The sequence below is a fragment of the Mobula birostris genome, chromosome 10, assembly GCF_030028105.1.
Source record: "Mobula birostris isolate sMobBir1 chromosome 10, sMobBir1.hap1, whole genome shotgun sequence".
Lineage (NCBI taxonomy): Eukaryota > Metazoa > Chordata > Chondrichthyes > Myliobatiformes > Myliobatidae > Mobula > Mobula birostris.
The window spans coordinates 27,798,830-27,811,764 of record NC_092379.1 but is presented as its reverse complement, the minus strand read 5'-3'; the positions used below and the strand labels follow the sequence as shown (position 1 = coordinate 27,811,764).

The 12,935-nt window shown below is 43.9% G+C and overlaps 1 long non-coding RNA gene across 1 annotated transcript; it reads left to right on the top strand.

Annotated features, from left to right (window-relative positions):
* The first annotated feature begins 3,952 nt into the window (after positions 1-3,952).
* On the top strand, positions 3,953-5,904 carry LOC140204466 (uncharacterized). The gene is made up of 4 exons (XR_011887630.1): positions 3,953-4,039; positions 4,716-4,895; positions 4,978-5,405; positions 5,869-5,904. It is a non-coding gene; the product is annotated as an uncharacterized lncRNA (long non-coding RNA).
* The last annotated feature ends 7,031 nt before the right edge of the window (positions 5,905-12,935 follow it).

The window sequence follows — 12,935 nt, the reverse complement described above, 5'->3', positions numbered from 1 at the left end:
TTAAGGTGCTTCCGGATCAACACGTTCAACTATCGTTCTACTGGAACTACCCGATTGAGCGTTCTATGCCTTTCGATGGGAAGGGAAATTAGACAAATGCTTCATCTCTGTTCATGCTGATTATTCTGTATTGTCCGTCTACCCCTTGAGAATGCGAAAACGTCAAAACAGTAACCCCACCAACCCCACGCCTCCGAACCGGTGGAAAACGTGGCTGCTCATAATTTTCGTCTCTTAATGCAGGAGGACGCGGAAAATGTTCAGCAACGTATCACCCTATAGAATTACGCAAATACAAGAAAATCCGCACCTGCTGGAAATTCAAGCAATACGCTCAAAATGCTTGTGGAACGCATCAGGCCAGACAGTTTCTATAGGAAGAAATACAGTCCAAGTTTCGTGCCGAGACCGTTCGTTAGGACTAACTGAAAGAAGAAATAGTCAGAGACTTGCAAGTGGGAGGGGGGACGGTAGATCGTAAATGATAGGAGAAGACAGGAGGGGAGGGAAGAACCTAAGAGCTGGAAAGTTTATAAGGAAAGGGGATACAGAGTTGGAGAAGGGGTAGGATCATGGGGCAGGAAGACCAGGTAGAAGGAAAAGAGAAGGGAGCACAGAGGAAGATGGAGAGCAGGAAAAGAGTGATTGTGAGAGGGACAGAGCGAGAAGAAAGAAGGAAGAGAAAAGAAAAAAAGGGAAAAAGAAGGGGGGAATGAAGTTAATAAGGGATGGAATAAGAATGGAAGGGGGGCATTAACGGAAGTTAGAGAAATCAATGTTCATGCCATCAGGTTGGAGGCTATCAAGAAGGAATATAAGGTGTTGTTCCTCCAACCCGAGTGTGGCTTCATCTTGACAGTAGAGGAGGCTATGGATTGACATATCAGAATGTGAATGGGATGTGGAATTACAATGGATGGCCACTGGGAGATCCTGTTTCTCTGGTGGACCGAATGTAGGTGTTTAAACAAACGGTCTCCCAGCCGGTGTGGGGTCTCACCAATATATAGAAGGCCACACTGGGAGCACCGGACGCAGCAGATCACACCAGCCAACTCACAGGTGAAGTAACACACATCAAAGTTGCTGGTGAATGCAGCAGGCCAGGCAGCATCTGTAGGAAGAGGTGCAGTCGACGTTTCAGGTCGAGACCCTTCGTCAGGACACAGGTGAAGTGTCGCCTCTCCTGAAAAGACTGTCTAGGGCCTTGAATGGTGGTGAGGAAGGAAGTGTAAGGGCAGGTGTAGTACCTGTTCCGCTTACAAGGATAAATGGCGGGAGGGAGATCGGTGGGAAAGGATTGGGGGGGGAGTAGGGGACGAATGGACAAGGGAGACGCATAGGGAGCGATCTCTGTGGAAAGTTGAAGGCGGGGGGCGGGGGAAAGATCTGTTTGGTGCTGGGATCCCGTTGGAGGTGACAGAAGTTACGGAGAATTCTATGTTGGACCCAAAGGCTGGTGGGGTGATAGGTGAGGACAAGGGGAACACTGCCCTTAGTGAGGTGGCGGCAGGATGGGTTGAGAGCATACGTGCGTGAAATGGCGAGATGCGTTTGACAGCAGAGTTGATGGTGGAGGCAGGGACGCCCTTTTCTTTAAAAATGAAGACATCTTCTTCGTCCTTGAATAAAAAAAAACAAACAAAAAAAAAAAAACTTCAGACTGAGAGCAGCTGCGGCGGAGACGGAGGAATTGCGAGAAGGGGATGGCATTTTTGCAAGAGACAGGGTGGAAAGAGGCATAGTCCAGGTAGCTGTGAGAGTCCGTGGGTTTATAGTAGACATCAGTAGCTAGTCTGTCTCCAGAGATAGAGACAGAATGATCAAGGAAGGGGAGGGAGATGTCAGAAATGGAACAGGTAAATTTGAGGACAGGTTGAAAGTTGGAGGCAAAGTTAATGAAATCATCGATCTCAGCATGGGTGCACGAAGCAGCGCCAATGCAGTAGTCGATGTAGCGAAGGAAAAGTCGGGGACGGATAACAGTATATGGTTGGAACATGGACTGTTCCCCAAAGCAAACCTTACAGTTCCCAAACCCTATACATCCCGTTTCTAACTCCTACCCAAGATCCACAAACCTGCCTGTCCAGGTAGACCCATTGTCTCAGCTACTCCTGCCCCGCCGAACTCATTTCTGCATACACTCGATTTGTTCAATCGCTTCCCACCTATGTTCGCGACATTTCTCACGCTCTGAATTGTTTCGGTGATTTTAAGTTCCCTGGCGCCCACTGCCTTATTTTCACCATGGATGTCCAGTCCCTGTATACCTCCAACCCCCTCCAGGAAGGTCTCAAAGCTCTCCGGTGCTTTTTGGATTCCAGTCCTAACCATTTCGCCTCGACCACCACTCCTCCCCGTCTAGCGGAATTGGTCCTTTCTCTTAATAATTTCTCCTTTGGCTCCTCCGAGTTCTTCCAAACTAAAGGTGTAGCAATGGGCACCGTATTGGCTCCAGCTATGCCTATCTTTATGTCTTCTTTCTGGAACAGTCCATGTTCCAAGCCTATACTAGTTTCTGTCCCCCACTTTTCCTTCGCTGCATTGACGTCTGCATTGCTGCTGCGTCCTGCACGCATGCTGAGCTCGTTTCCTTCATTAATTTTGCCTCCAACTTTCACCCTGCCCACACGTTTACCTGGGAAATTTCCGACACCGCCCGCCCCTTTCCTGATCTCTCTGTCTCTGTCTCTGGCGACAGCGTATTTCCTGATATCCACGATAAGCCCACGGACTCCCACAGCTACCTGGACAATTCTTCTTCCCACCCTGTCTCTTCAAAAATGCCATCCTCTTCTCGGAATTGCTCCGTCTCCGCAGTATCTGCTCTCAGGATGAGGCTTGTCAATCCAGGACGAAGGAACTGTCTTCCGGTTTAAAGAAAGGGGCTTCCCTTCCTCCACCATCGCATAGAATAAATAATGCCTAGCCTGCTGCGGTCCACCAGCATTTTATGTGTGTTATCCTATAGAATTAATTGTTAATGGTTGGCAGATCATCATTATGCTGTATCTGTGATTGGTATGTTCAGCACCAGGAGAAATCTCTATATGTTGAACAAATCTCTCCAGAATGATGACGCCGACTTTAATATGTCATTGGAGGTATACGGCTCAATTAAGAAAAAAAAAAGACTACACATCTCATTTAAACATGTCAACTTCTATTTTTCCCCTGACTTTACTGTGTACCTCTGAAGCATGGAACCCAGACTGTTGCAAGGAAATTGCAGATCCCGACGACAACCCACTATCGGTGTCCTAATGATTGCCAGGTAGAGAGTTCCCATACCAATACAACAAAAGAAACACATGGGAAACAGCGATAATCACGGAATACAGTTCAAGCTCAGAATCTGTAGAACGATACATGGAGAAGCATGTGGAAGTTGTCTTTAGTTCGAATCGTATCTGCATTTGTAGCTAAATGTAATAAATTGGGACGATTAGATTATTGGTTCACCGACACAAATCTGCAAGGGATGACCAAGTGAATGATGTATTTTAACTTTCATATTTGATGGACTTCCGTATTGGTAATAAATAGCATGACAGGTATGGCAAATTTCAATGACGTTATCTCAAATAAGCCGCTTTGAAGATATAAATAAGCAGACCGTGTGTAATATCACAGTGAACAATATCGTGTTCATCAGTTTCGAAGGTTAAGAGGACGATACATTGGTGATATCGACCGGACTTCCGAATTATGCTAGCGCAGGTGAAGTTCCACTACTCTTGTTAGCAGTCAAAACACCAAAAATATAAACTACTGTTTTAATCACACGTTTTGTAGGATACAAACACTGTAATCAGTAACATGTAACCTCCTTTTCGAGCTGAGCTTTAAAATCACTCTAAAATCCGGCACAATTGCCGGGTGAACTGGCCTCGAACGGGCAGGGCGGTTGCTGCGCAGCGTGAAAGCGCAGAATCGTGAAACCGGAACACAAAACCGAAAGAGCATCGAAGCGTCAGGGCTCGGCTTCGAGAGCGAAAAACGACGAGATACTGGGAAGACTTAAGCTCCGTGTCTGGTTAGTAAGATCACGGTCTCGACGCCGGTTGTAAGGGTCGGCTCAGCGCTTAGTTCGATTCTCAGCGAGGTTTTCTCGCCCCTGGGATGAATTGAGGCTGTGGCTTGAAACTAATGAGTTGTTGATTCGGCTGCAGTAATGACAGCCTTTTTTCAATGTATGCTATCGTGTTCCTATGCTTTTGGTTATGTGAGGAAACGAAGATTAAGTTCGTCTCTAGTATGCATGTTTTGATAATAAATGCAATTTGACCTTTGTGATATAAGTGAATGGGTGTCGGAAGGCATTTGTGAAATACGAGAATGGACAGAGAGAAAGGAGAGAGACGGGGTAAAGAAGCAGGAAAGAAATTAAACAAGCATCTGTTCCATTTTGTTTCCCAATGAGCCGAATTTTGATTGAAGCAGACCTCGGAAATAGCATCTTCATTCATTTATTTCATGAATGACAAATTTTCACATTGAAGGAACTCGGGGAGAGAGAGAGAGAGAGAGAGAGAGAGAGAGAGAGAGAGAGAGAGAGAGAGAGAGAGAGAGAGAGAGAGAGAGAGAGAGAGAGAGAGAGAGAGAGAGAGAGAGAGAGAGAGAGATCGACAGGAAAATGGAATAGAAGAATAGAAGGAGATCTAAAAATAAATATTTATTAAACTGAACGAAAGGTATTCTGATTGCTGCAGGCACTGAAACGCCCTCATCTGTTTCACAAACCGGAAGGCGACGCACATTGCACCCCACTCAATATATAAAGTGTTAATAACTTACTGAAGGTGAACTGCATGATGGAATATAATTCAGCCAGATAATAGACACCATGTGTGCTGTCTGGTTCCCTCTGATCCTACGGGCCTTGCTACCAGGTGAGTTTCTACGAAACTTCTCAGTGGGTTGAATTGAGTTGAATTCAAGAACGGTCTGTTCACATATTTTTATGCATTTCAGGAACGATTAAGAAGATTCAGTTTCGCAGGATCCTCTTGAATTAACGACTGAAGAAGGACAGACCGTAATGCCGAACTGTAGTTACTCAATAGCTAATAGTTAAATTTTTTGGTACATTCAGCGTCAATATGGAAGTCCACAATTCATGCTGAAGCTAATTAACACGAGGATGGATCGGTCGTCAGAAACTCCGTTTCGGTTTTCTGATTTCTTACGGGAAGACAGCCAGGTCGCTCATTTAAATATCTCGGGAGTTCTTGCTTCGGATTCCGCCATGTATATCTGTGCCATGAAGCTCACGGAGGTGACCGGTCCGGTCAGAATCCTCGCCTAAGTGATGTTGTCAATACTCAACAGACGCAGTATTTAGCGTGAAAACAGAATGCCCGCGCACAAGAAACAGCGATGAGCGCTTCGTCCGATAAAACGTAAGAAAGTCAGTAATAGTCATGTGCTCTGGTGCTTATGCCGCGTCCGCCCGCTGTATCTACGTAGTCATCAATAGAAAACGAACGAATTAGATTGCTTGAGAAAGAGAGAGAGAGAGAGAGAGATAGAGAGAGAATGGAACAGAAGAGACTGAGAAAGACATATATACGTGTGAGTTCGAAACCCATTCCGATTGGTGCAATCAAGGTAACGCCCTCAGCTCTTCAACAGAGCGGAAGGCATAAGTATTGGATCGACACTTCAATGTCGGTCAAGTGTTACCAGCATATTGAAGGCGAACTGTTTGATTGAATGTAATTCAGCTTGATGATGCACACCATATGTGTTACCTGTTCCCTTCTGTTTAGTTTGACCATATTGCCAGGTGAGTTTCTGCGTAATCATTCAGCGTGTTATTTGGGTTTAAGTTCAACAAAGGTATATTCATTTTTTTTATTGCAGGAACTATTGCAAAAGATTCAGTTACACAGGAGCCTCCTGAATTCACGGTTGCAGAAGGAGAGACAGTATTACTGAACTGTAGTTACTCAAAAGCCAATAGTTATATTTTTTGGTACATTCAGCGTCAACATGGAGGTCTAAAATTCTTGCTGAAGCTAATTAACACAAAAATGGATCGGTCGCAAGAAACTCCATTTCGTATTACCGGTACTTTACAGAAAGACAAACAGATGGCTCAGTTAATTTTATCTGGAAGTCTTGTTTCGGACTCCGCGGTGTACCTCTGCGCCATGGACCCCACACTGTTGCATGGAGATGACGGATCCGAACAAAAACCCCGCTAGAGTGATGTTCAGTTAATCAATAGAGGGCGTACTTAATGGGGAGACAGAAGGCAGACGCACAAGAGACAGTGATGGTCGCTTGGTTCGATAAACCGTTTGAAATCCAGTAACACCCCTGTATCCTGTCGTTTTTGGCGGGTAGGAAAGCAGTATCTCGATAGTCATATATAGGGTATGAGGGAAATAGAGTGCTCATTCACTTTGCAATATTTCCTGCCTTTGGGGTTTGGGTGAGACCAATTTTTAGCTGTTGCCTTTGTTCCTCCCTCTAGTATTGTACTTAGCGTGCACGAGATGACGTATATTAAGCACAGTGACGCACATCCTAAAAAGTGTCCAATGTGTTAGTTTTAAACAGTACTACCAGAACTTGAAAACAATATTGAGGCATGTTTATATGTTAAAACAGAATCTTCACACGCAAACATTTCCGAGACTAAATGTCTCCTTTTCCCTGCGATCTAAAAAGATATAGTGATTGACAACATTGCGGAAATCGCAAGTATAAGGGGACAGATAAGAACGCAGACAAGAACACAGGGACACGCAGAAACACACATGCATACATGCGCGCGCGCACGCACACACACACAAACACACACAGAGGGACACACACACACACACACGCACACACTCGCGCGCACACACACACCCCAGCAGAGGTCAATTAGTGCTTTTCATTTGGCGACACTTGGAATAAAAATCGCAAAGGTCGAGCGAATTTTTATTGAATTCTAGAAAGACAATGGATGAAACAGAGGTAGTGTGAGTGAGAAGAGAGAATGGGATATCAGACAAAACGCACCCAGCCAGAAAGTGGCCCTGAATTTCAGAGAAAGTCTGTTCTGATTAGTGTTCATTTATAATGAATAACACACTGAATGAACTGTTAAAGAAGCGGAGCCTATTAAGTACAACTCTAATTATTCGATGTACAGAAGGTATTTTGTTTTCCATATTTAGCATCGTGAGCAAAGTGCAAAATACTTGTTTAATGTGAATTACACAAGGCTGTACTAGTCTCAATATTGTACTCAGAGTTTTAATATTGCTTTGCAGCAAGACAGGAAGTTGGTTCTCTTTAAATGTTTCTGCGAGCTTTTCAATCGCGGCTCTGTATCATTGTGCCATAGAGCCAGGATATTTGCATGGAGATAGAGAATCGGGGCAAAAACTTGCCGAGGTGATGTAAGCAGCGGTCATTATAGGACACGCTGAGTGCAGCAACAATACAGGATGCTGGGCTGCAAAACAACGTGTTTACTGGTTGTGCCTTAACATCGCAATGCTCAGCATAAGAAATTGCATTTGAATTCAGTCTCCACATACCAACAGGAGGTTCACACAGCACTTACGGACAGCTGTAGTTGTTGTTGTACATACAATGCTATCTCGGCAGAAAACATTGCTGGAAATCGTCTATGACAGTTTAGGAAGAGTAGTTAGGAAGACTATAGACACTTATTATGAGGGGATTCCTGGGCCGGGTAAAATTGACCCGGGCCATACTGTGAAGGTATAGAATATGAGCAGGTTGCCTCGGTGAAAAAATTACTTCTTTACAATTTAGTTCCTGGAAAATCAAATATTGTTTTCCTCATGACTACCTCATTGGAAATCGCCTTTGTCCGTTTTTATGGATCCTCTTGTGGAGGTAACAGCGAGTTTGAAGTGAAAGGTAGAGATATGCATCATTATGACTATCTGACGCACCAGCGTTTTTAAGGCGCCGACACTCCTCTTCCTCTGATTGTTAGGTGATCATTTACACTTTTGGTGGTTTCAGTTAGATGTGCACCTGTGCCAAGTTTTGTTTTCTAAAATTGAAATTCCCTTTGGTTTGTTCTGATTTGCTCACTCTTTGGCATGCTTGGACCTATTCAGTCCTTCAGTGACGCTCGAGTACTAGCCAGTGGCCTCTATGTACTAGTGCAAAAGTGAACGTTGTTTCTTCAACTCGAACCTCAAATATGGTTTCCACTGCACTTGGATCTACCTAGGCCAAACCTCCTCTGGTGGGCCACTGTTTAAATCTTAAACTTCACCATACTAACCCCGGCTCTATCTAGCCATGCGGACACATTTGTTACAGCCAGACTGTCACATTCATGGACCCAGCAGAGTTTGAGTATTATCAAGCAGTATAGGCCAACCACGAAGTTAAGGTGAGTAGCCCTCTGCATATGCTGCCCCCTTGCTTTGAATCAGCTCTCTATGCTTACCATAAGTGCCCGAACCTGACGGCGCTCGAAAGAATTAATTCAACCCGGGGGCATGTAGACCAATTCTTATCCAGTGTTTACTGGATTTACAACTGAAACTAATCACGCTGTCCTTCAACCTCTGCAAAGTGTTCCATATCATATCTCACAACTCTGACAAATCTCTTGCTCTCTTATGGCGCTCTTGGATGCAAACTCTCCAACGTGTGCAAAACGTGTCACCCTTACCCATGCAGATGAAAAGGGTGTTGGACCACCCGTTCCGCGGACTAGTGACAGCCTACAGACTCTTCTAACGTCGCGTGGTTCGAGTATTCATCACAATATAATTCTCATCCCTGCGGGTAAACGTGGTTGGAACGCGGAAGCCCTTAAGCCGTAAACATCCGGACGATATCAACTGAAATTAAAGATCAATTGCCCGGAAAGAGCTCGCAGATAATCTGCAAACCCTTATCGAAAGTCATGTCCAGGTTAACAATCGTCTCCAGGATAAGACAAGAGAGCAACGCAGTTAATCCAATAGGGGTTAAAGCCTCTGAGTCCCTACAGCCTCATTTGATTCTGTACGGTCATGCACACCCCCGGCTTAAATTAAATGGGACATTTCTGTTCTCGCTCTCTTGGGATATTTGGAAGCATCAAAACTGGGCTAGATAAGGATGTTCTTTGAGATGTTTCACCATTTCTGCTAGGTCTACTACAACTGCTAAGTACCTTCTGCTTGAACCTACTCGAGGAAAAGCTATCTTAGATAAGGTATCTTTCCATAATCCAGATCTTATTAGGGATCATAAAGTAAAAGAACGCTTAGGAGTCTGTGATCATAATATAATTGAATCCATAATGTAATCTCAGAGGAAGAATCCTCCGTCAAAATCTCAAACCGCAATGGAATAATGGGAATTACAGAGACATGAGAAAGGAGCTTGTACAGGTGGATTGCAGAAAGGACCCCAGCGGACATGACAAATGACGTTTTTGTAAATAGTTCACAAGACTCGAGATGGGTATGTCTAACAGAAGAAAAAAAAATCTCAAATGCTAGATATAGGCAGATGTGGCTAACAAAACAAGTTAATGACTGCATACAAAGCCGAGAACTGCCATATAAGGTAGAAATCGTGAGCAAGTAGTTAGATGATTGGGATCCTGGTAAAATGCAACAAATGGTAACCTAAAATCAATCAGAAAAAGATAAAATATCAGTGCAGACTAACCAATAATATAAATGAGGGAGATGATAGTTGATATTGAAAATGACGCTTGTGAGGTAGTCATGGAAGGCAAACAAATGGCAGATAAACTTATTTTTTTTCCGTCTATATTCACTGTAAGACACTCGCAGTGTGCCGGATGTCCGTGAGCGTCAGGGAGCAGGCGGAAGTGCCAGTGCAATAACAAAGGGGAAAAAAATGGTCGAGGCACTCTTGAAGGTATTAAGGTGGATAAATCACCTAGAAGAGTGATGTTCGACCTTAATACCTTTGAGAGTGCCTTGAACTTGTTCTCCCTTTGTAATAGCAATGGCATTCACAGAGCCGGACTACATCCCAGAGTCCTGAAAGATCTTGCGGATAGATTTCGGATAAAATGTTCATGATCTTTCAAGAACCACTTGACTCCGGCATTGTCTCGGAGGCCTAAAATTATTGGAACTGTCACTCCAATCTTCAAGACGGGAGGGAGGCAAAATAAATGAGACTAAAGGCCATTTAGGCTAACGTCAGAGGTTTGGAATGTGTCGGAGTCAATCATGAAGGATGAGATTTAGGGGATCTTGAAACCTATGATAAAAATTGTCAGAGTCGTTAAAGGTTTCTGTGAAGGAAAATATTGTCAGGCTAACCTGTTAGAGTTTTTCGAGCAGCAATAAGCAGGGTGGACAAAGTGGAGGCTGTGGATGTCATTTACTTGGATAAGTTGCTACACATGATTTTTCATAACAAGATGAAGTCCCCTGACCTTACAGGAAAGATTCAGCACGGATATAGGAATGGCTAAAAGGCAGAAGTTCGCATATGGGATAAAGGAGATTTTCTGGTTGGATGCCGGTGACTTGTGCGGTTTCTCAGGGATCGTTTATTTGGACAGCTCCTATTCACTTTATTGCTCAATTTCTTCGGAAATGGAACTGATAACTTTGTGCAAAGTTTTGGGATGAAACGAAAATGGATATTAGGTAGTGCTGAGGACGCAAAACGTTAGCAGCAGAAATTAGACAATTTGGAAGAACGGACGAAAAGTGGCAAAGGGTTTTGGGAAGCATATAACTATGCATTTTGGTAAAAAGAACCATAGTACGGACTATTATCTAAATGGGGAGACGGTAAAAACATCGAAGGTGCAGGGAGACTTAAGAGTCTCCGCTCAAGACCACAAGAAGGTTCATTTAAAGGTTAAATTTGTGCTAAAGGAGTCAAATACGATTATGACATTTCTTGTAAGGGAAGAATATAAAAGCAAGGAGATAACACTGAAACCTGATAAGAAATTTTTCAGTGAGGACTTGGAATCTGTCAAAGGGATTGTGCCACATATTTCAGAAAGGATGTGTTGTCATTGGAGACAGAGCCCAGGGGAGATTCACGAGAATGATTCCCGAAGTGAAGGGATTAATGTATGTGGAACATATGGCGGCTCTGGCACAGTATGAAGAATGCTGGGGGATCTCATTGCAAACTACAGAAATGATAGGACAGAGAGAATGTGGAGAAGACGCTTCCTCTAGTGTAGGTACCAAGAATTAGATGGCACACCCTTAACGTTAAGGAGCATGTATTTAGAGCATAGTTAAGCAGGAGCTTTATGAGCGACAAAGTAGTGAATTTGCGGAATGTTCTACCATAGACTGCGGTAGTGACCGTCTGTTGGTATATGTAAGGCGGAAGTTGATGGTTGTACTGAACGGTCAGGGCATGAAAAGATTTGGCGCAAAGTTTCAGTATCAACCCGGATCAGCCATGATTTAATGGTGCAGCAGACTGGAGAGGCTGAATTGCCTAATTATGCTCTTATGTGTTATGGCCTTATGGGATCGCTTTGTCTACTCCTCGTGCGTTGCAGCCACCGTGGATGAGAATGTAGCAAGCAATTTCGTATTAGCAAGGCATCTCCGACTTCTTCAATCCCGATTACTGCAAGCGGTCACGGGCAAGTCTCTATATCCTTTTGTCCCTGATTGATCTACCTCCTCACTGTTCCTGTCTGTAAGGATGTAATTGGGGGCATTCTAACTGCTCGCATCACAGTCTGGTCTTGAGGGGGAGGAGGGGGTCTGCAAAAGATGGGATAGAAAGGTGCAGAATGTTGTAAACTCAGTTTTCTTCCTCATGGGCGATAGCCTCCAGCATCCAAGACATTCAAAATGGCGGCATTAATAATTAAAGACTCATATCTTTAAAAGATAAAATATCTCTTAAGCGATAAGAGATCTTTAAGAGGATGGAGAAGACGGCGGCGCGACGCAGCGCGCCCGGCCTTTCCGAATGATATCCTATTTGTGAAGTAGAATGCCGTGCACAATCCTGATTTGAAAGAGACAATCGCGAAGAAGCACGGAGGAACATCTGGAGAAACTTCTGAAATGCCTTCTTCTCTGCCGCTGCTGCTGTGCGATCGAAAATCTCCGGAGGGAACGCCCCAAATCCTCGGCCTTGCCTGTTGCCGGTTGTCGGGGCCGGGATCCGAGCTCCCTGCAGAGATAGTGCTCATTTCATCGGTTTTCGAGAGCTGGTCGGAGGCTCGGAGTTTTTGTACGGACTCGGAGTCGGACTGTGGTCGGATGCTTCCGGGATGCTGCATAGGCAAGTTTGCGGCGCTGGAGGTTTACTGTCTGCGTGAAATAATGGGACTTTCGAGGGACTTTGAGATTTTAACATGGTCTGTTCTTATCAAATTACGATATTGTTTTGCACTGCTGTAACTATATGTTATAATTATGTGTTTTTTGACAGTTTTTCAGTCTTTGTTTGTCGTGTGTATTCTGTGACATCTTTCTGGAAAAACATTGTATCATTTCTTAATGCATGCATTACTAAATGACAATAAAAGAGCTCTGCGTGTCCCCCATAATCTAATCTATTCAAATCTAGTCTAGTCTAGTCTAATCTAATCTAATCTAATTTAATTTAATATAATCTATCACACTGGGCGTGCCTTATTTTCAGTGCTTTCATAATGTAGGTGGTACCGGATCTTGAAGACATATCCAGCGTTTGAGGAACAACTTATTCCTCTTCAGCATCAGATTGCTGAATCGACAATGAACCATTGAACACGTGTTCGCTACTTCCCCCTCTCTGTGTGCGTTACTTACTTAGTTATTCAGATGCACGTCTTGTTATAGGTTTTATTTCAGCGGTTGAAATGGTATTGCACAACAACAACAACAACAACAACAGCAACAACAGTAAAAGACTAATATGGTGTTGATAATGAGCCTGAATATGATTCTGTCTGCATATATCGGACCGAATTCCTGGAGCGTTCATTATCACCT